At 38.2% G+C, this 24,386-nt stretch overlaps 1 protein-coding gene, 1 long non-coding RNA gene and 1 pseudogene across 8 annotated transcripts in view; 2 read left to right on the top strand and 1 right to left on the bottom strand.

Annotated features, from left to right (window-relative positions):
- The window catches only part of plekha7b (pleckstrin homology domain containing, family A member 7b), a 463,115-nt gene that overhangs the window by 321,421 nt on the left and 117,308 nt on the right, over window positions 1-24,386 (bottom strand). The gene's annotated exons all lie outside the window — the stretch shown is intronic.
- Window positions 4,746-4,864, top strand: LOC140493903 (5S ribosomal RNA; annotated as a pseudogene).
- LOC140493671 (uncharacterized) overlaps window positions 18,289-24,386 on the top strand; it is a 28,633-nt gene continuing 22,535 nt past the window's right edge. Inside the window, exon 1 of the long non-coding RNA XR_011963734.1 lies at window positions 18,289-18,445. This is a non-coding gene — a long non-coding RNA (uncharacterized lncRNA). The remainder of the gene's footprint in view (window positions 18,446-24,386) is intronic.

Here is a 24,386-nt window from a genome sequence, read left to right on the forward strand (position 1 = left end):
TTCTGATTGGCCAAACTTTGCTCGATGAATAATTTCTAGATGCAAAATTTTTAATTTACATTGCTAAGGTGGCAAAGCTTTACTGCGACAGTTAAGTTTGAATAACAGGCAGAAGTGTCCATGTAAAATATTCATCTAGACACACACTCACTAATTTGTCCTGTCTGTGCTATGGTTACTTGGCAACAGGGTATTGTTGCTCTTTAAACACATGCTTGCTGAGCTGATAACAAGGCCTCACTACATTAGAGCTGCAAGTTACAATGTACAGTGAAGACTAGACACATTGTTGGAAAACACGGCTGATAATGATATTAGTCAGACTTAACTATAATTATTATGTTTACATATAAACACAGATGTAGACTGTACAGCTAAATACACTACAAAAATGCAATTCATTTCCTTAGTAAATATATATTCTATTCTCACTCAAAACTGAGGCAAAGTGCAAGGTACACCAGCCTATAACTTCAGACAGATAATCTCGTAAAATATGAAGGAAGTGCTGCATTGTTGACGGTTAAATTCTTCAGTGGAGACCTTTATTCAATAGAAAATAATGCAGATATTACAACTGAGACAAAAACAAAAACCCTGAAAATACACAGCAGGTCTGGCAGTACATCCAGAAATTTATAGCACTTTAAAGCCCTGTTCGGGCATGAGGGGTGAGGGGTAGAGGCTTTTAGAATATGACAGTGGTGAGCCCATTGCCTTCCCAGTTACCATTGACCCAGGCCCCATAATCTTATAAGCAAGTACCAAAAGTCTACAAGATTATTTTTGTTATGAAGTAACTAACACAATAAAGCTGATTAATAAGCCAATTAAACTGAACGATACACTGCCTATGTCATACAAAAGTTGCTGTGGGCAGGCGGGCCACACCGAAGGACTTTGTTTTTGCTTAACTTTGAGGGAAAGGCAGGAAGGAAGGGGATGCATCTTTCGATGGGGGCTCTTTGCACAACAGGGTCAACCCCAAAAGAATGCTCCTTTTGCCCCACCCTGCCTGGCCTTCAAACCTCAATTCCCACACTGTATTATCCCCTTATCCCAGTCCTCCTGGTCCATTCCTATCATATCCAGGTCTTAGCCAAGTCAGATGTCCAACTGCTCTTCACACAGGGGCTGATGTGCAGTCCCAACACCATCCAACATCTGAGTTCTGATACTGCTGGAATTGCTAGAGCTTCGGATATCAATATTTCTGCTCTCAACGAGCTTCCACTCTCTGATGAATGTCGAATCCTCATCTCATCAAGGCCACACATTTTGTATTACTGCAGAGCTGGCATGTTAAACATGGAGGAGTGCAACATCGACTTTCCTTGCAGTTTGATGAGCCTGTAACGCTGGGCTAACCGAAGCCTATTTCCTTTTACAGCATTAAAATTGTGTTCATTAACTCTGATACATTCTCCATTACCAGGAGAATTTCTAGCAAATTTTTCTTTTAAATATGAAGACCAAATCTGTTGGTTGAGATTCCATCACTCGTCACAACAGAGATTTTTCCAACGCTCTGAACAATATTTGACCCTAAATTAACACAACAAAGTTAAATTCATCTCCAATGTTACTCGTGGAATTCTACACAAATTTGCCTACAACAGAACTGTGACTTCAAGAGAAGTCAGTTTATGTTTACTACTATTATTTTTCTGTATCTTTGTGGACTGAAATGAGGAAAGAGACTTTTAATACTTCGGGGTGTCTGAGATTGCTGAATTGTCCAAGAGCAAACTGCACCATTTGTTGCAAGTGCTGCTTACAATGTTGTCTGTTCAACCAGTGAGGCAAGTTTAGTTCCAGGCCAACTGGCATCCGGTGCGTATAAGGTAAGACTCGGCCAGCAACAAGTATCTGACTGATTTGTGGAGTGATGACTTCTGTCTGCCAACAACTATGTGATTGGCTCCCAAGCAGCTGAACAGTTCGTGGGTGTGAATAGAACAGCCAGAAGCCTTCAGACATCTGGTGGGAAGGGGATTCTGTCTTTCTCAAGTAAAATATATCTAAAGCCTGAAGAAAGGAAGGCTGTTTATTTTAATTTGCTCTAATCCACTATGTCCAAGAAAAATATCCTGTCAGCCTCATCACCATCATAACCATCTAGTATATTTCCTTTAGTCCAGCCACTTACTCCAGGTTCAAATTCTGAAAAAAAAACTCGACAAATACATGCAAAGTATTAACAGATTTAAAATGAAAAAGAATCCCTTGAGTTACTATTCAGAAATGATTCCTGCTCCAAAGGTTTACTTCAGGTGGTCCCGCTGGGAGAGTAGACTAGCCTCAAAGATCTGGCTGCATAGTGCAGTAAGCAAGGGCTGAAGCAACCAGGGAAATAAGGAATCAGGCCTGCTGACACCTTGATGGACAATGGCTGGAATGTCTCCCACAGAGTCACAGCCACTCTGCTTAGAGTTGTCCTCAGCACTTCTGAGATTCTATTAAAACACAGTGTGGGTGTCATATTCTGAAGTGTGGTACATTACAGAGATAGTTGGGCAAATGAAAGGAGTTTGGGGAAGACGGTAGTGCAAAAGCAAGTAGGAGCAATTGAGGAGAGAATAAAATGTTTTACTTGATAACTCGCCTGAGGACTATTGTACTCTTTTGTTGCGTTTTAAGGAAGCCAGGGTCTTCTGGTGACGTTCTGTGACCCCCTTCTGACAGATTTTATCTCTCACCTCCCCTTTATAAATCAGAGAAATCTTTATAAGCTACATCTAAATGGCCAGGTGTCATCTCTGCACATCTTCTTGTCTCTTTTTCCCTTTAAGAAAGCCTCTTTACTGCCAGTGTACAGCTTGCCTCAATCAAGTACGATTTCCTATCCTCTCTTACTCCACCCTGACACAAATCCAACCACATACCCCCATGATTGTGAGCTTAATGTCACCATTTCACATGGTCTTTGATGACATGACATGCTTGCAAGGCCTATGACTCTTCGCATCTGCCCCTGTATGGGTATGTTCAAAACCTCCAAACACTTTAAAGTTAGCTTTAAGATACAATTGATGTCCAGAACATCATCTGGACTACTAAGTATTCATTGAAATATTAATCGATCTGCTGGGCTATTCATCCACAGCACCAAAAAGATAAATGTTAATGATGAAAAGTACTGCCAAAATACCTACCTACTTGTGTCACCTTAAGGACCATGACCAATCTTTTTATCGCTTTCCAAACAGCGCAATGACACTTCTTACTCCTCGCTGTCATCCCACTAATAGGAACTGAAACTATGCAAAACCTTTTTTTTTGAAAAAGGAGCAGTTAGTATTATTGGCGGTTTCCCCTCATTTCAAATGTGGCAGTAGGGAAAAGTCAGTGCACACAGCAATATGCATCAACGGGCGTATTTCAGGAAAGGAAAAAATAATGGGATTTAGGAGAACAGCAAACCACATCAAAAGTGTTTGCCTGGGGTGAAAAGAATTCCTCACTCCAAGTCATTGCATTTACTAGAATCTATTGTTTAGTATATAGTATTGAGCAGCAGCTGGATCCAGGCCTGTTTTCTGATATTAAGATAGATCACCCATTGCATAAAAGCTCGAATTTCTACTGATGACTATTCAAAGGAATGCCCGTATGAAATGACAAGCAAAACAAGGGACACATTCACATTCATTGATGCAGAGTTGAAAATGCAGGAAACACATTGGCTAGAAGGTCAACACAGATAGAAAAAAACCTTAAAATCCAATAAATAAATTCAAAGTTATCATTACTGTAAAGGAAAGAAATGCCGATGGTCCTTTCTAGACTATGGCTAATTTTTTATTTAAATATTTATCTTAGCATCCACTTGTACTCTAGATTCTAGCTGCTGGGCATTGATTGGAGATTCACTAGTGCTTATATGTGCAAGAGGAGGAAGTTGGTAGATATTCAATAAGGAACAAGTATTTTGGCAAATACCTCCAAGTGTATAAATACCTGACTCCAATTCTATTCGTCACCACTTGAGTTCTGACATGGAGGAAGATGGCTGCATACTGGTAAAGGTTGGAAACTACAGTAGCTTTGTATCTGAATATCATTGAAATTCATATGTATTTTCTGCAAATTGTCAGTTTATAATTATCCTCTGATGTTACCGGTGTCAGAACAATGTGACCAGTGAAAGGAACAATGAGGTTGACAATAAACATGTTTTCATCGCTACCATAGAGGAAGCAAGTTACCTCCTTGGCGTTATCACCACTGCCCATGGTAAATTCAGAAATAAGGAATTTCCCGAGACTGATGTCAATCAAATGTATAGTGATGAAGGTCCAGAATTCTTGGATTAAATCTACAAATGCTTTACACCTGGTTAACAGCTCATACATTTCAAAGACTTAATCAGCAAGAATGTATCATGGACTTCAATAAATTGTACAATTATTTGAGGAGATTTATTTCACATACAAATTCAGTTTTAAATTCTTCAAAGATGCTGCAAGACCCAGGTCTCTCCAACATTTTCAGTTTTTGTTACATATTTTCAGAATCTCAGTATTTTGCATTTGCTTATTAAAAATGCTATCATCATTATGCATGGGTTGTGCTGTAGTGCTTTCTACTATACTGGTTCTAACTTGTATTTGGATGTTGGAGGAGGCAGCAAGACTAGATTAGATATCTGCTGCCTTGAAAAAAAATACAGTTGGGAAAAAAAATCATTCCCTTCAGCTATCATAGAATAAATGAAATATTGCACTGCAACTAACAGAATAGAAGCCTTTGGCCATACTAGTCTGAAAACACCTGATCTTGTCTGATCTCGGAAGCTAGGCAGACTCAGGCTTGGTTACAACTTGGATGGGAGACTGCCTGGGAATACCAGGTACAGTAGGGAGTCCTTTGACGGCATAGTGGCAATGTCTCAACCCGTGGAATGGGAGGCCTGGGTTCAAGTCCCACCTGCTCTCGGAGGTGCATGGTAACATCTCTCTGAACAGGCAGATTTGCAAAATAGGTTAAATTTTAACATGTTAAAAAAAACTCAATGGTTACCAGATTTTAAAATAGCCCTGACATCAGACAGATGTTGACACAATAGAATGATTAAAGGACAAACATAATGGAGATTTTTTAAAAGTTATGCAAATTAGTTTATATTGATAGTTGAAATCTTAACAAAAATAGCAGCCAGCTCATACAAAGAATTCTCTTAAGGTGGCTGCAAATATAATCCTCATCAAATAAGGAGTATAATCCTAAGTTACTTTTCTTTGTGATATTCCTTTCTGCTCTTGAAGTTAGTAAAATTAGTTCAAATTTCCCCACGCACTTAAATATGCCATATTTAGGGAAACATTTTTATCTTGGTTGAGGTTATCACAGAAAATGGAGACTTTTTGAGGTTATCTGAGCAACTTTAATTCAGGTCATTGGGTATACTATTAAAAGGAGAGGGTCACAGTGAAGATCGTGATGGTAAAATAGTACTTGCCAAATGAAATGTTCATTTCTCATGAGTATTCAGAATTAATTATAAAATAACAAACTCTATTCAAATGGTTGATCAAAGTAAACAAGGCATAAGTACCCCTAATGCACATGGATTTTGGGCCAAGTAACCTAAGCAACAGATGGGACAATGAGAATGAGTGATCATAACACCAGGGCAGCTATCAAATCCCTATGCCAATTAACCAAAGTGGATACTTGTGTGTCATATATTCCCCATTCATTAAACTCTTCTGGAAATGTGATCATTAAGTGCAGGTGAAACTATTAAGTTGAAATGTTGGGGTTACATATATCTTCAGGATAATGGCCAAGAGGGGACTCTCTGGACTGGCAAAATGGAGCAAAAAGTGTTGAAAGTAACAAAGTACAGCACAAGATACCATTCTGGACCTGATTCTCATGGTGGAAAACAATCCCAAACTGGAGAAACACAAAGTCACTGAAGGCTGTAGGGTGAAAAGATTGGACAAAGGAATAAAGAACACAGAATAGCTCCATAGTGGAACCAGAGATGGAAATCTTCACAAATGTAAATGTTTTGCTTACTGCCTTTGATCCAAAAGGATAAATTAATGAGGGGCAAAACATTTTACGATGATAGAGAGTTCAGAATTTGAGCTGCGAGATAAGAGTTAACCAGATTTGTTGCTTGGATAGGCATGTATAAAAAAATTCTTTGCAAATTAGCCTAAGGACAAAAGATGGAAAAGGAATTTGAAAGAGGATATTAGAAATGTTAAAGTGGATTTTCCCATGTTGGAAAAGTAAATCAATTTTAGAAATAGGCAAAGTTACATTTCTGCTGGACAATATTCTTTTAGTGATAAATATCTTTGAAACCAACACAAGGCAGCAAAAGGAGGAGGAAATTGGTGGAAACTAAACAAATGTATCTATGACCTGAATGATCTTCCAGGGTAGGATAACATTCAGAAAGATTGTTTTATTAAAAATAGGTTCTGTTTGACTTTTTTGGGTTACTACAAAGAAAATCTTACTGGTACCTTTATGATGCTTTGTTTTAAAAATAAATCAAGTGATGGATGGGTTTGCTCACTGGGCCAGCACTTATTGCTCATCCCTGGTTGCCCTCGAGAAGGAGGTAGTGAACACCTACTTGAACCACTGGAGGCCATTTGGTAACAATGCTGTTAGGGAAGGATTTTTACACAAACAGTAAAATGAACAATATATTCCCAAATGGGTGGTAATTTGAGTTATTAATAAGAGAGCAAAATTTAAAACTTGGAGTCAGGCTTTTACATACATTTGCCTAGATATTAAATTGTTCCTGTAAAATTCATGATCAGCTGGTTCGAACATACTGGTTAATGGTACTCAGTTACCATAGAGAAGACTGATGTTGTGACAAAAAGGAAAAGGTGCAGCAATTGGAAAATTTGATTTGTCAGTTGAGCTGGCTATACACTCAGACCAGATCTGATGCTCGCTTTGATGCATTGCAATGAAGTACTCTCATGAAATACCCCGAAGAGGAGTATATATTGAAGGTTTTAAAAAAACTGTAGCTGGTTCAAATGCACATCTTTATATTCCCAAGAAATGTGAAGCTAGTTATTATTGCATAATCTCTGATGGGTGTTCTAGTACCGCTGGTTTCATAGCATTTCTTATAGACATGAAGGGAAAATATTGTCCTTTAGCTTAGCAAGTAAAGAAAAATGGTGGGTAAAAGCACCTGGCTGCTGGAAATTGGCTTCTTTAGAGGCAAAGGCATGGGAATTCTCTCTCATAGGTATTTTAAATACCATTCTTTACATGGAGGATACAGAAGATAGTTTGGCCACTAAGAGTTTCATGCGTAATTATATATTATGGGATAATATGCACTTTTCTGTAGGATGAGTTATGTTTCAAAAATTGGAGGGAGGAAGCTGCTAAATTTATTTTGGTATCACGGAATGATAACTTAAAGTCATAAGGTTGAATAAGCTAGCTTATGCCCTTTCATATCATTAAATCCTCATCAAGCAACCAAGTCTTGTCATTATCATATAAAATCTTAAAAGGCTTATTGTCTGAAGAGGGCAAAAAGGAAAATAACAGCTGTGTTCTATTTTGGGATAGTTTTAATTTGCAGTGTATTAGAGAGAGAAGTAATTACATTTAGCTCAATGTATTCTTTAAATTAGAATTAAGCTCTTAACTTTTGAGATTAATTTTATAACAACATAATTGTGTTTTGACTTTTATTACTCCAGATTGTGTATCAACTGAATGTTGATGTTGTGCACTATTTTATGTACAGTGTATAGTTAAGTACAATCTACTTTGTAATTTTCTGTGTTAGTGTAATTTTATTCTATTTTGCAGTTACATGCAAGTGTACCATTTCTGAAAAAAAATGTTATCCTTCCAAGTATAAACAACTGTGAGCAAATATATCAAACACTTCAGGTGGTCTTTAAACTGCCACTGAACCAAGAGCCCAACTATTTTTAATCATCCAGCTCAGATATGCTGTGACACATCTCTGGAGAAGATTGGACTTGAAGCTGGACCTTCGAGTTCAGAGGTAGAGACACTGCCACAGTGCAAAAAGAGCCCCATTAATTACATAGATATTTTCTCAATCAACATGCTCAGCAACGTTACTACACAGTTTAAAGCAGAGGGATTTGAACCCAAGCCACCTGGTTCAGAGAGGTGGAGGCATGACTACTGCACCACAAGAGCTACCAAATTCACATTCTCACCTTTCGTCTGTGAGCAGATGCTATTTGTCAATGATCTCAATTAAAGATATTTTCCAAACAACCTGTTCAGAAATGTTATTATACATTTCTGGAGTAGGTGGGACACGAATCCAAACCTCTAGGATTAGAGGTACAGACACTACCACTACATCACAAGAGCCTTCTAACTGTTGCTTAATTATATTAAGGTGGCATGCATTAACTGAGAACTTAGTGTGATCCAACATATAGAATAGGCTGAAATTGTGTTGGAGATGAATGATATTCAAAGTGCAGCTCGAAATAAAGCTTGCAAGGATATCAAGATTTGCCTCAGTTCTGTGGTTTTCCACTTGGCTTTTGGAGTTGGTAACCCATCATTTTTGGGTGTTGTATTTACAAACCAAGCCATTGGACAATCATGGTCAGGACCTATTCATATTTGGTAATTATAATCAGCAACTACAGAGCCCAATCATCACCCATTGATATTCAATGACATTACCATACCTGAATCCGCCAATATCAACATCCTATCAACTGGCCTACATTGATTGCTTTGCACTTTGTGCAATGGTTGATATTAATTGCCAATTAATTGATAAAGAGCTTTTACTTCATGAATTGACACTGAAACAGACTGGGAGATTTGGTGCCAAGTATGAATGGTACACAATTGCCTCATTTGAAGGAACTAATTACGTCAAATGTTTCTTTATGTCCATTACCAAAGACAGCGTTATTATGAATATCAGCTTCCCCCAGTGTTTCCATTAGGTACGAATGTTGTTCCAAAGCTGATCAATATTCATGAGCCAGATTTACAAATGAATAATTACATATCCTTTGAAAAGGTACAAGACAGCCAAAGATACTCCGAATTGTAATCACAGCTGAGAATGTAGAGAGGGTATAAGCAGGTAGGGAAAAATTCAAGTTCTGAGTTTTGTGAAATAAGATGCTCAGCTGCGCATGACTCAGATCAGATAAGAACTTGCAGTTAACAATGGGGTGCTGGAGGCAAGGGTTATCGGTTAACAAGGTGGAAAAGCATTCATTATGTAGAGCCTTTAATAATATTAGAAGCATTTAGTATGTAAGTTCAGTTAACAAGGTGAAAAGTAGTCATATGTGAAGCAAGGTTAAGAACATTCATTGTCTAACAGCAGGTGGCTTAATCTTTACTGTTGATGCTTGCTGATTGTAACAATCACCCAATCAATATGTATGTTGCCTTATCTGGATGCTCCTCCCTGTAAAATGACTATATAATTCATTAAGAAACCGCTATTCCAGAGAAGACCGTGAACTCATGTCTCTGTGCACAAGTGATTGTTCTCTCTTCTGCCATGGCACGAAATGAAGATGCAGGAATAAAACTACATCGTGTCTCGGAGCATTTTGTTTCAATTGAGGAGGGAAACAAGATGACAATATTGGTCTTGTTGGCAAATTCCAAATGAGTAGTTACGACCAGACATTGTCAGCGGCCACCCAAAACATCAATGTCTTGAGACAGATGGGCCCACAAGGTAAGATTTTAAACCTTTGTCCCTTCCGATATTCCTGTGCGCTGGAAATGGTCCCCTCACTTGATCGCTCTCTATTCTACGGACTCCTTGAACGGCAATTAGTTCAGTCGAGAGACACAGTTTCACAAGTGCACTGGCAGGCAGAGGTTCAAGTTGTCTGCCCTGCATTGAGGGTAGGGTGGTGTAATTGAGGTTAGAGTCCTCTGCACGGTACTGGGATTAGAGAGCCCTGGGGTGGGTTTGATTGAGGTTTGTGTCTACTAGGGGGGTTAATTTGAGGTTCAAGTCCTCCACACTATGTTGAAGTTCAAGCTCTCTGTGTATAAACGACATTTAAGCTCTGTGTTTATTTGGGGTTCAAGTTCTCTGTGTTTAAGTGAGATTCGAGCCCGCTTGAGAAGTAAAGTGAGAAAGAGGTTAAAGTCCCCTGATGGTAAAATGAGAGACTTCGCAAGTCTTTGTTCTGGAGGAAAAACAGACAGTGGCTTGGACTGCGGTGTCATGTGGTCTGCTGCAAGGGCTTTCTCTTTTTACAAGTGTAATTTCAGCGAGAGAAGCAAAAAAAAAAACAAGAGAAGCTGAAATTAAGGTTGTACTATACTTGGGTTGAAAAAAGAAAAAGTTTCAATGTAAATTGTGTCATGTTGTGAGTGTTTGATGTTGAAAAATTTTGGTTTGTTAAAATACTGGTTCAGAAAATCTTTTAAGTGGCTACTTTGCCTTGTTTGAATCAGGATCTCAGTTCAATGTGTTTTGTGGGCTGTGTAATGGGGCATATTTTGTTTATACATTGAAATTGCACAACATTATGCTCTTTTTAAAATTATCAAACTTGCAATCTTAAAACAAATTCATCGAGTGCCTTGAGCCCCTGATTTGTTTTGAAATTTTACAATGCCCATTTAAAAACAACAGTTGGGTCAGTAGTAATACTTTAGCTCAATGAGAGTATTGTATTAAAATATCTTTGCTACTGCTGTGCAGCGGATTTACAAAAAGAAGAGTGCATTGTTAGTTGAAGGTTTTGTTATGATTTTCTAGAGAATATCAGAATGGGAGGCTGAGCTGCTTAAGTTCGGTTAATTATTGTTAAGACTTCATTGGCCCCCTTCATATTGCAAATTCAAACAATGTTGATGTTTACCAAAGTTGCCACCTTTGGAACAACGACTTGATGAAGGAGCAGAGCTCTGAAAGCTAGTGCTTCCAAATAAACCTGTTGAACTGTAACCTGGTGTTGTGTGACTTCTAATTTTAAAGTTGGCACTGTAATTCCCAACTGTTTTATTTGGGAAGTTTCATTTGGAGAACATATTTTTAAAAATGTTCAATATTTGTTTCCCAAAAATATTTGAGATTGAAATCTGAACTGAAACTGCCTCTTCAATTGCTAAAGCACAGGAAACATTTTGCTGAGTTTTGGCTGTTCTAGATTTTGGAAATACTTTTCATAGAGTCATAGAGATGTACAGCACGAAAACAGACCCTTCGGTCCAACTTGTCCATGCCGACCATATATCCGAACTCAATCTAGTCCCACCTGCCAGCATCCGGCCCATATTCCTCCAGACCCTTCTTATTCACATACCCATCCAGATGCCTTTTAAATGCTGCAATTGTACCAGCCTCTACCACTTCCTCTGGCAGCTCATTCCATACACACACCACCTTCTGCGTGGAAAACGTTGCCCCTTAATTCTCTTTTCTATCTTTCCCCTCTCACCCTAAACCTATGTCCTCTAGTTCTGGACTCCCCCAACCCAGGGAAAAGACTGTATTTATCCTATCCATGCCCCTCATGATTTTATATACCTCTATAAGGTCACCCCTCAGCCTCCAATGCTCCAGGGGAAACAACCCCAGCCGATTCAAATTCTCCATATAGCTCAAATCCTCCAACCATTGTAAATCTTTTCTGAACCCTTTCAAGTTTCACAACATCTTTCCGATAGGAAGGAGACCAGAATTGCACGCAGTATTCCAACAGTGGCCTAACCAATGTCCTGTACAGTTGCAACAGGACCCCCTAACTCCTGCACTCAATGCAGAATACTCTGACCAATAAAGGAAAGCATACCAAACACCTTCACTATCCTATCTACCTGCGACTCCACTTTCAAGGAGCTATGAACCTGCACTCCAAGGTCTCTTTGTCAGCAACACTCCCTAGGACCTTACCATTAAGTGTATAAGTCCTGCTAAGATTTGCCTTCCCAAATGCACCGCCTCACATTTATCTAAATTCAACTCCATCTGCCACTCAGCCCTTTGGCTCATCTTGATCAAGATCCCATTGTAATCAGAGGTAACCTTCTTCGCTGTCCATTACAGCTCCACTTTTAGTGTCATCTGCAAACTTACTAACTATACCTCTTAAACTCACATCCAAATCGTTTAAATAAATTACAAAAAGTAGTGGACCCACTGTCGATCCTTGTGACACTCCATTTTCCTGACAGCTTTCACATTAGCCAAGTATCAATTTGTTAAAAGAAAATAATTTTTGAATAATCTGAATGAGGTCCCACAGGGTTTGATTTTAGGACCATTGACTGTTGTTTGTAATTGACTGAATCGTTTAGGTAGTACAATTTAGAAGATTATGGATTGTATAAAACTTATCATAAATAGTGAACAGAGTAACAGACTTCAAGAATTCAAAGAAAGTTTAAATAGGCAGACACAATTTAGTGTTGTTAAACGAGTGACTGTCTTCATATTGAAAACCACTTTGGCAAGGAAGTAATGAGAGAAGAATTGCAAAGATACTTTCAGCAGCTAACATGATCTTTAGAGTTCTTCCACTCTCAAGTAAAGCATGTATTCAGACCACCACCCAACTCCTCCACAACCTAATCTAATGGATTCAATCAGCTCCCTCGTCACAAGCACAAACAGTGAAGCTAACAACAGTGAAGAGGAGGTCTGTATGCTTTTTGTCAGTGGCCTTCCTATGAACATTAAGCCAGGTGAGCTTTACCTTCTCTTTCAAATCATTTAAGGGATATGAAGGTTCACTAATCAAGCTAACATCACAACAGCCAATTGGCTTTATTACATTTAACAGCAGAACAGGCTTAGAAGCAGCCAAGAATGCTGCATTCACCTAGCCTGCTGCTGCTGCTGCAGCACTCAGATGGATTGGTATCCTCCATCTGAAGTATCTCCACAAGGATGGAAGTCTTGTCAGCTTTAACTATTTAATTGCCATTATCCAAGAATTCAGATTACTCCTTGGAATGATGCAGAAGGACAGACTGAATTTTGTTTTCAGGTTGGACTTTACTGAAGGAGATTTGGATTACTGGCTCATTTCCACTCGACTTGGAGGGGGTGGAGTGGTCACGAAGGACTATGGATTTAAGAATTTTACTGGTGAATCTTTCCACATGGGAGGATTCTTCAAATTCTGTTTACTATAACGGACTAATACGTTTTGTTGTCATAATCATTATATGCTGTGTGTCAATAACTTGCTTAAATACTGGCTGTCAGAGTCTTATGAATGCTGGTAATGCCATCTTGGTGGTTATCATGAATTGATAAAGGAGGGAATGAGAATGTGTATCGGGTATAAGCAGGTAGGGAAAGAGTTAAGTTCTGAGTTTTGTGAAACAAGATGTTCAGCTGAATATGACTCAGATCAGATAAGAACTTGTAGTTAACAATGGGGTGCTGGAGGCAAGGGTAATCGATTAACAAGGTGGAAAAGCATTCATTATGTAGAGCCTTTCACAATATCTGTAGCATTCAGTATGTAAGGTCAGTTAGCAAGGTGAAAAGTAGTCATATGTGAAGCCAGTTAAGGTTAAGAACATTCATTGTGTAACAGCAGATGGCTTAATCTTTACTGTTGATGCTTGCTGATTGTAACGATCGCCCAATCAATCAATATGTATGTTGCCTTATCTGGATGCTCCTCCCTGTAAGGTGTCTATATAATTCATTAAGAAACTGCTATTCCAGAGAAGACCGTGAACTCATGTTTCTGTGCACATGGGCGATCGTTCTCTCCCTCTCCAGGGCCTGGAATAAAGATAAAAGGAGGTAACACGACACTGTGTCTCTGAGCGTTTTGCTTCAACTGAAGGCAGGGGTGGTGGTGGGGGGGGAAACAGGACAACACAGCAATTCAGATCAAATGGATAAAAACAACATGCCCATGAAAGAACCGTATCTCACTGCCTGTTAGAAATCTATTGGGTACTTCGCATTCCAGCAGGACACATTACAGGGTGAAGCAGGCCTGCACAAAATTTAATGGAATACATTCAATGATATTGACAGAACACTGGTATTGACACGATCATACGTTGGCTGAGCACAGTCGACATGCTAATTAGGATTTGGCAGGGAAGTAACCATTAATTAACAATGTTCTGCTTGGTTTCCTCCACTGGAGACTTTTCAAGCCTTTGAAGTCTGGAATCTCAGCAACTCCAAGATCCAAACAGCTAATTTGTCTTGCATTCACCATATTAAAATAGCCGAAAACCTTTGAAAACTTTCACTATTGCTGACAATTGAAGTTTAGCCATTTCTTTCCTAAATTTGAATCATCCACCTTTTATATAAATTTTACTTTTCGATTTAACAAAAAAATCTGCCTGTCAACAGCCTTTGGATTGTCTGCATTATAGTTTGTGACAAACTTGAGATCAGTTCAGCCAGAAACATTCAGAATCAGCAAATAAAATGTGTCTGGCCTTTCTCTTTACATAATTGAAAAGTTGAAATTAAAAAAACAAGAAACTTAAAAGAATTCTAATACAGAAGTGAGGTCTACTGTATCAACAACAACTTTCACTCTAGATAGAGCACATATCAGTTTTGCGAAAAATCAAAATATTGTCTACATTTTTCCACTCATTGCATCAAACTTTGTTTGTTTGTGCATATTGTTTGTGCATATTTAGGGTTTAAAGGGGTATTATTTAAATCACTGAAGTTAGTTCGTAATTCTATTTTTCTCTGCCATTTGTTTGAGAATAAGTGTGTATACACAATGAGTTTTTTTTTTGCTAAAGACAAACCAGGTGCAATTTCTTTTGCCCTAAATCACAGTCAGTCAAGCAAAGTGATAACCTTGGTGCTTCATTGGTATTTACCAATTTGTGATGGCTTACAGAATAAAGAGGCTCTGATGATCAGTGTATTCTTCCCAATTAAATCATCACACTATGTATATTTGGAACAACCATTGTAGTTTGGGCCAAAATATACGTGCAGTCAAAATATGACTCCATCTGAGAGATCAGGTCTGTAGGGTCAGCAACTTCCCAACCTCCTCTGGATACCACATGGTATTCTCAGTCATGGTTTGATTCACTATGAGGCTTCGCATTGTACAATTTTTCTTCATCCTCCCTGAAATGAACCTCATGTTCTTCATGGTGGTCTTTCAACACACCCTTCAATCACACTGCATAAATAATCCCCAAATATGCCTCTTTACAAGCTAAAACAGTTTTTGAAACATGACATATAATGTGCCTCGACACTGTATTTTCATTGCCTGACCATGCCAAATGTAGGATAGATTTCCCCAACTGTACACAGACCTGATCTTTCAGAAAGGGAACTATTATTTTGACTGAAGACACAATTCAGCCTGAACTGCAAACTGTTTGCCACAGGGAAACATAGCAATTTTAATGAGATCGACAAAATATTCATACTCAACTCTAATCAGCACATAGAATTTTCTTTCAAACGTCATCTATCAAACCATTTTTAAGACACTTGCTCCTTTGCAAAATGCTTGAAACAGAGTTTTAATGAAACAGAACATTATCTTACAGGGTCACTTTTTGGTGGACTTAGACATGTGGTTTTTAAATGAACAAGAGAGGAGTAAATGTTAAGATTTTACAACAAGGAAATCATCCATTATATTATAAGCATCAATTTTTACAATACCTAATTTCCCAAGGTTATCCCATGCAGGGACCTTAGAAATAAGGTAAACATTGTCACTAAAATATAATTCCGGCTCAAAACACAAAAGCAAAGTAAATGTCAAGTAGCGATTACAAAAACTAACCCAACTTTAACCCACCTGCCAGTTGAACGAAAAGCATCCAATATAGACAAAAAGGAGATCATTTGAAATAGGATGAATCACAATTTAGTCACAAGGATTCCCAAGCAAAATTACAAACTCAAAAACAAAAGACATGGATTTGAACTTCAACCGTTACATCACTGTGTGAGAAGTGTATAGTAGAGGTCCAAATTCTATGTTGTCCCATTCACCTGTAGCCCTGAATTCAGTTAAGTGTGAAATGAGAATAAGATATTCACAGAACAAAGTTAAAAATAAAATTTCATAAACATGTATAATTATCCCAGATCACTAATTACAAAGTAGTTTTTTAAATATATGAGGAGTGAAAGTAAAATTCCAGACCATAAGCTCCTACTCATATCGATGACTATTAACAAAACATACTTTATGCTACATTAACTTTTATCAAAGGACATCAGAAATCCATTAGTAACACTTTTAATTCCAAGTCAGAGGAGGGTTCAGCATCTCAATGCTATATGCCATTGTCACTGGCATATTTTAAATGTTGGTTTCAGCTGGAACCCCACTGGGAAATCTTGGACAAATTTGACACCATTAATCCTTTTTAATAGTCTTAGCTAAGCTATTGATACCATATGGGGAAGGTTACCGGCACAAAATATTAGGCAGAAGGTGGGGTCTGATTTGATCAAGTAGTTCATTTTAAAACATACTATTTAGTTACAAAGCTAAAAAATCACATATAGTCCAACAGGTTTATTTGGAATCACTAGTTTTCAAAGCACTGCTTCTTCATCAGGACAACCGCCCCACTTTAACTTTGTCCACCCCAGTCCAACACCAGGACCTCCAAATCACGTTTAGTTACAGTATATCGAAAGATACATAATTGTCTTGAGACATCAGGCTCAATTTACTAACATTTACTAACTCAATTTACTAAATACACTAACAAGTTAACGGCATGCTCTTAACACAAAAAATGATTACTGAGACACACGCTGGAGACTGGTACAGCACATGGAAAACTGGTTAGCTCCTCCTAGGAAGAGACTTTTATATCCAGACTGGCTGAGCTGCTCATCATAAATTAATCCTTTCAGGTACTAATTGTCTCATGCAACAAAGCCATGCCCTGAAGTAGAGTATAGATAGTTCTTCTGTAATACGATGGTTGCATTCTTACGCGATACAGTGTTATAAAAAAGTCACGCTTTAGAAACAGCGCTTGAAGTGTTGGTGATGTAATCATATTACAGCCAACACACATTTTAAAGTTTACAGTTTAGAAACAGCATCCCCAATTTATCAAAAGTGTTACAGCAAATTCATGTTGACGAAATGCACATTATAGCAGAATGACCTGTGCACATTTAAGCTTGCATTCAGTCCAATGCTGAGGAATTGCAACATTGTTCAATGAGGTCAAAATAACGCAAACGAGGCAAAGGATTCAAGAGAAATCATAGGCCTCCTGGATTTCCAGCCAACACCCCTCCCTTGAAAATTAAAAATCTCAGAAATAAATAAACTCTGCAATTCATCTCACGTACTGTGTTTAGAACCTTGCAACTATCCACGTAACAATAGTAAACAGTGGTCTCATGACGAAGGACCAATTTCTCTTCCTCGAAACACCAGTCAAGTGTGTGGTCGGAAGTGTGGCTCCAGGATCAGGTTGATCAGCCATGCAAGGACCCACAGAATTTCCTATGTCGACAATCATATTCATTGGTGAGAGTGTTTGCTGATGAATAAATACAATTCAAAAATAATGAACTGTGAACCACTGCCTGGGGGGTTGAGTTAAAATATGTGAAGGTGCTTTATAAATGCAACATTTTCCTTTCTCTCATTGTAAGATCATAAGAAATAGAAGTTGAGCAAGACACTTGGCCCGTCAAACCTACCCTGTCAATTTTACTATGGCTAATCTGTGCAGATCTCAACTCCTCTAATGCTAGTTTCTCATTGCTCTCAACTCTGATATTTCAAAAATCCAACTATTCCTCTAATATTTTGTAATCTAGCCTCCATAACTATCTGGAGTAAAGGTTTACAAATATTCACCACCATTTGGGAGAAACAATTGCTTTGCATTTCAGTTTTAGGTGTCTCCTTATTCTGTGACTACGTACCTTACTTCAAGATTCCCTATTAATGGAAACATCTTCTGAACATGCACCCTGTCAAGTCCCCTCAAAACATTGTCTATTTCAATAATATCACCTTAAATTCTCTGAAATCTAATGAATAAAGACACAACCTGTTCAGTCATTTATTTCGAAGTCACTCCCTTCATCCCAGGAATCAACATTGTAAATATCTTGTAAATTGTCTCAAAAGTCAGTCAGTATATCCTTTCTTAAATACGGGGATGTAAACTGCACACAGCACTTCTGACGCAGCCTCAGTAGCACCCTGTCCAGTTGAATCAACACTTGGCTATTTTTAAACCACAGTCTCTGAAGGGATTAAGGCTAGAATTTAATTGGCCTTAATTATTTGCTGCATAGCACACTAACTTTGTGCGTTTTGTACACAAGCACATCCAGATCCCTCTGTGCTGCACACCTTTGTTTTGGCGACTCTCCATTGAAATAATAGTCTGCCTTTTGACTCTTCCTACCAAAGTGCATAATCTCTCTTTAAAAGGGGATAAAGGAGAAGCCTGGGAACTACAAGACCTGAGACGGACTTGATTGGTAGGTAAAGTTTTTGAGGTAATTCTAAAAGGTAGGATTCATATACCTTGGAGGGGCAAGGAATGATTTTGGTTCGTCAGCGTGGTTTTGTGTGAATTAAACAGCATCTTGACTGAAGTGCTTTAAGGAAGTAACCAAAAAGATTGATGAGGCAGAGCAACAGATGTTGTTTACTTGGACTTCAGTAAAGCCTTTGACAAGGTTCCGCATTATAGACTAAACTAATAAAGTTAGATCACATGGGATTCAGGGTGAGCTTTCGAATTGGATCCAAAATTAGCAAAAAAACAGGAGACAGAATGATGAATAAGGGTTGTTTTTCAGAGGCTTGTTACCAGTGGTGTTCCATAGAGATTGGTACTGGGTCCACTTTTGTTTGTCATTTATATAAATGATTTTGATGAGAATATAGAAGGCGCGGTTGGTTAGTTTGCAGATGATATAAAAATTGGTGGAAGAATATCAAAGATTACAAAGGCATCTTGATCAATTGGGTCAACAGGCTGAAGAGTGGCAGATGGAATTTAATTTGGATAATTGCAAGAAAAGTCAATTTCAGTAAAACAAACAATGGCAGGATTTACACAATTAATGGCAGGTCCTTGGGTAGTGCGACAAAACAGTGAGACCAAGGGACTCAGGTACAGAATTCCTTAATGTTTGTGTCTCATGTAAACAGAGTATTTCAGAAGATGATTAGCAAGCTTGTCTTCATTGCTCAGACTTTTGAGTTGGGAAGCCATGTTGAGGTTGTACCATTGATGAGGCTTCTTCTGGAATACAGTGTTCAGTTCTAGTCACCTTGTTTTAGAGAGGATATTAGCAAGCTGGAGAGGGTTCAGCTCAGATTTAGCAGGATGTTGCCAACAATGGAAGGTTTTAGTTATCGGAACAAGCTGGAAAGGCTTGGACATTTTCCACTGGAGGAAAGGAGGTTAATTGGCGACCCGAGAGGTTCATAAAATCATGAAGAGTATAGAGAAGGTGAATAGCAGGTGCCTTTTCACAATGGTGGGAGATTTTATTTTTAAAAATGGTGAGAGGAGAAAGATTTTAAAAAGACATGAGGGACATTTTAAAAAAATAATGGAGTGGATCATATGTAGGATGATCTTTCGGGGGAAGTGGTGGAAGTGAGAGTACATTTACAACATACAAAAGACATTTAGCTAAGTACACAGATAAAAAATGTTTGGAAGGCTATGGGCCAAACGCAGACAGATAGGAACCCAGTTTAGTTTGGGAATTATAGTCAGCATGGAGTGGTTGGAATGAAAAGTCTGTTTTCATGTTGCATGACTCTGATATTTCTTTCTGCTTGCAATAAGTTACAACATTCCATTTACCTTTCAAGTAACCTGTCCTAATCTCGCACTGATGAATAGTTTCCAGTCACGATTCTGCCAAGCAAATTATTTCAACATTACTAACTCACAAAGCCAAGGTCAAGTTATGGAATTCAGTATTTCAACTGTGAGCACTTTTCCACTCAGTAGGAAATCCTTTTATTCAGGTTTGCTTTGGTTAGTTAATTGTTACAGCTAAGTAGTAACCCACTAGAAAGGGAAGATCACCAAAAGATAAAGAAGTGAACAGGAAACCGTAAAAAGCACATGGAATAAATAAATTCCAGTGCGATAATCATGATTTGAATCATGCTATAACCAGTGTCCTGGTGTACTCTAAGTAAAACATAGATAGGGCCTTCAATTAAGTACCATGGAAATTATTCAAATAAAGGGCAGTTCAAAAATCAGAAAGAAGTGAGACCGGTGATGGAGGGGAAGAAGAGGCAAACAGTAATCAGAGTTACTGAAGACATTGGTCAAAATATTTCACAACTCACTGGATTCCAGGAAGGTTCCAGCAGATTGAAAAATTGTAATGTAAACAGCTAACTTATTCAAGAAGGAACCAAAAGGCAAGTTTTTTTTTAAATGCATTCATGGGATATGGACATCATTTATTCCATATATGCCAGCATTTATTCCTATCCCTAATTTCCCAAAAGCCAACTACATCAATGTGGGTCTGGAGTCACAAATAGGCGAGACAGGGTAAAAATAGCAATTTCCTTCCCTGAAGGCATTACTGAACCAGTTGGGTTTTCTGACAGTCGATAATGGTTTCATCATTATTATTAGACTCTCAATTCCAGATTTTTTACTGAATTCAAACTGCACAACCAACTGCCATGGTGGGATTCAAACCAGAGTCCCCAGATTAACAGTGTAACAATAATACCACAAGACTAATGCATCTCCTCAAAACAGTCATTGGGAAAATTCTGGCACCCATTATTAAGGGACTAAACGGCAGAACATTTAGAAAAGCTTAATGTAATAAAACCGTTGTTGTTTTGAGAAATGAAAATCATGTTTTACAGATTTACCTGAGTTCTTTGAAGATACAACAAGCAGAGTTGATAAAGGAAAACCATTAGATGTGTATTAGGATTTTCAGAAGGCACTCAGTAAAATGCCACAGAAAAGGCTATTGCACAAGACAGAAGCTCATGGTATTGAGGGCAGTTTATGATCTTGAATTGAGAATTGGTTAATCTGTGGACGAGGAATTTATGATGATTCTTTAGTAATGGAAATGCACAACTTGCAATCAGTCCTCAAGCCTCAATTATCTACTATACATATTAATAGGCCTGGATGAAGGGACAATGTAAGATATCCAGATTTGTCGATGACATCAAAATAGGTGGGAACACAGTGTATTGAGAACATAAGGGATCTGCAAGGGGACATGGATAGGTTCACTGAGTAAGTGAAATCCTGAGAGATTTCAAATTTAGGAAAATGCGAGATTGAGTCAAAGTTGTACAGAATAGAACAGACCCTTCAGACCAATCAGTCCATGCCAACCATAATCCCAAACTAAACTCGTCCCACCTGCCTGCCCTTAAGCCTATATCCCTTCAAACCTTTCTTATTCATGTCCTTATCCAAATGTTATTTAAAACTGTAACTGTACCCACATCCACTACTTCCTTGGAAAATCAGTCCTCACATGAACCAGAGAGTGTAAAAATTCCAACACATGTCCTTGGTATATCTCTCTCTCAGCCAGTTGCACTGCAAGGTTTTGGTATCATCATCTCTGAAACACCTGAAACAGTTTCGGTCTCCTTCTTTGAAAAGGATCACAATGGCTTTTTTACACTCATTTGAACCCTTATTGCAATGAATAGTTTATCTTATTAAGGTCCAATAGGTTGATCATTTTCCTACTGGAATTTGGAAGAATGACTATTTTATTGTAAAATGGAAAATCTTGAAGGGAATAATTAGGAAATTGAGGGAGAATGTCTCTTTCTTCCGGGGGGCAGACAAGCTATGGGACACAATTTAAAATTAAGAGGCCTTTTTATTGAGATGGCAAATTAGGAGAATTTATTCTCTCCAAAGGGTTAATTGAGCATAGAAGTTTCTTCCTCAGAGGGCAGTGAAGGTTGTGTCATTAAATCTATTCAAGACTGACTTAGATAGATTTAGATAGACAAGAGCATCAAGAGCTATGGCACACGATCAGGAGAGTGGTGCAGAGACCACAACCAGATCAGCCACGATATTATTGAGTGCAGAATCAATTTTCTATCATTAGTTCCACGTATGAGAAACTTCAGTCAGGCAAATGGATTGAAGAAATTGGTACTGCTCTCCCTGGAGAGGAGACGGCAGAGAAGAGATTTGATTGGGATTATCAACATCAGAAGCAGGCTGGTCAGAATAGATAGGAGAAACTGTCTCTGCATGCAAAAGAAACAAGAATAAGGTTGCTTAGATTTAAACTGATGTTCAAATGAAGCAAAGATAATGTAAGAAAAGAAAAACTTCTTCATGCAGCAAGTTGTAAAATGTACTGCCTGGAATTGTGGAGGAGACAGGTTTAATTGAAACATTCAAGAGGGTGCTGCATCGTTTTTGTTTTCATTAGTAAGTATATTGGGAAGGGGGGTGAGGGGTAATGAAGCAGGACATTGACACCAGACAAGAGAGCCAATGCACACATGATGCCCCAAATGACCCAACTCCAAATTTTTGAACTATAATAATTCAGAGAGAGAGAGAAAGCAAGAGCATGAGCATGTCTATGTGACTGCTGGTTATTAACTGGTTTCTCCTGTGGGATTTGAGAGAGAAATGCATGTGTCAGATGTTTTAGTCCTCATTTTTAACAGATTGTAATGACCCATTCCCTCAGAAGTATACATAACTCTGGTGTTTAATCTAAATTACTAGCAAACTGGTTTTGGCCCAAGTTAATGAACGTTGGAAGAGATGTTTTCTGTCACATTCTCCAGTAAGAACAAAGTACAAGCAGTAGTATGAGTTGCTGATATATTTCTACATAGATTATACTCTCAAGGTAGCCATTAGACCCCCATAAGCAAACCTCACAACAAATGCTAGAGAATTGGGAAAACTGCCAAAAAAAGGTTCCATCCATGCTTTGCCATGTCATCAATTATTGGTGACTATGTAGTTACCAACTACACACTTCAACAGCATTGTGTTTGATTCACAAGTCGAGTGGGTGGTGCTGGAAAAGCATAGCTGGTAAGGCAGCATCCAAGGAGCAGGAGAATCGATGTTTCGGGCATAAGTCCTTCATCAGGAATTTGATTTACAAGTGTACAGTATTTTACAGATTAATATTAAAGATTAAACCATCACAAATTAACATCTAAAATTGTAAACTGCTGGAAATAGACTGATGTACAGCTAGCAATTGTCAAAAGTTTTAAATTAGGTTCCTCTGTTTTATGTTGTGTATATGTTGGTCCATATTAACATTTACAACTAACGAGAACTTCAGCCGAGAACATTTCACAACCGCAAGCTAAAGACATGTAGTAAATAAGAGAACCAGCAGGAACCAGTCTGAATCAGGATCTCTTGACTTGCAGTGCCTGCAAGAATTAACCAGATAGAGAGTTGGGATTTCTTCAAGCTTGGCATGAATATTCAAACATCACGGAACCTATACCACGCTCCTTGAATTAATTCTCCATGGTAAACCAATTGAAAACAAATTTGCAGTTTGAACTCATTTTGATCATTTAATTTCTTTCAATGTGGCAAACTGGAATGTTAGTGAAGACTCTTATTTTCAGTGCTACCGCTAAAGCACAATGTACTACAGAAAGTGTAGTATATAAATTCTATCAAGCTCCTAAATTTCATGAAGTAAATTTAAGTTTCTAGCCAATACTGCACACGTACACGTCTTCCTATCCCCTCCCAAAAATGAATGATGGGCAAAAAGGCATTAATTACATACCAGGGCCAAATGTAATCCATCTGATGCACTGTTCAATTGCAGGTAAGTGTTATTATGAAAGCACTACAATTTATGATAAGGTCTCACAGCATTTACCACTTCTACATTCATTCCACATTTCTCTCTCGGCAGCCAATGCCCAGGTGGTCACAAGAGGCTCTTTCTAAATTAAAATTAACAGACAAAAATCTTCAAAAGTATTGACTCCAGAATGAACTGCATCTTCCAGACTAGATGCCTCATCAGTTAAAGACCAAAGGAAAGGTCAGATAAACATTATGAAACAATTTATATAAAAGCACACACAAACAGGAATTGTTTATTGTCTGGAATATTACCACAATAATCCAAAATAATACAGCAAAAGGCATCAGTGTAAAAGCACCTCTGTTAATCTGAGAGATGTTACGGACCAAAAGCTGGATTTAATTATTTTACAATGCACCTTTCTAAAAGAATATTGTGTTATAATTGTATCTGCCTTGACTACTATATAATATTTAAAAAGACATGGACAGATGCATGGATAGGAAAGATTTCGAGTGATGTGGACCAAATGCAGACCAATGGGACTAGGTCATCTTAGGAAACAGTTGGTATGGACAGGTTTGGCCAAAGGGCCTGTTTCTGTGCTGTATGGCTTCAG

Source organism: Chiloscyllium punctatum, chromosome 22, assembly GCF_047496795.1.
Source record: "Chiloscyllium punctatum isolate Juve2018m chromosome 22, sChiPun1.3, whole genome shotgun sequence".
Lineage (NCBI taxonomy): Eukaryota > Metazoa > Chordata > Chondrichthyes > Orectolobiformes > Hemiscylliidae > Chiloscyllium > Chiloscyllium punctatum.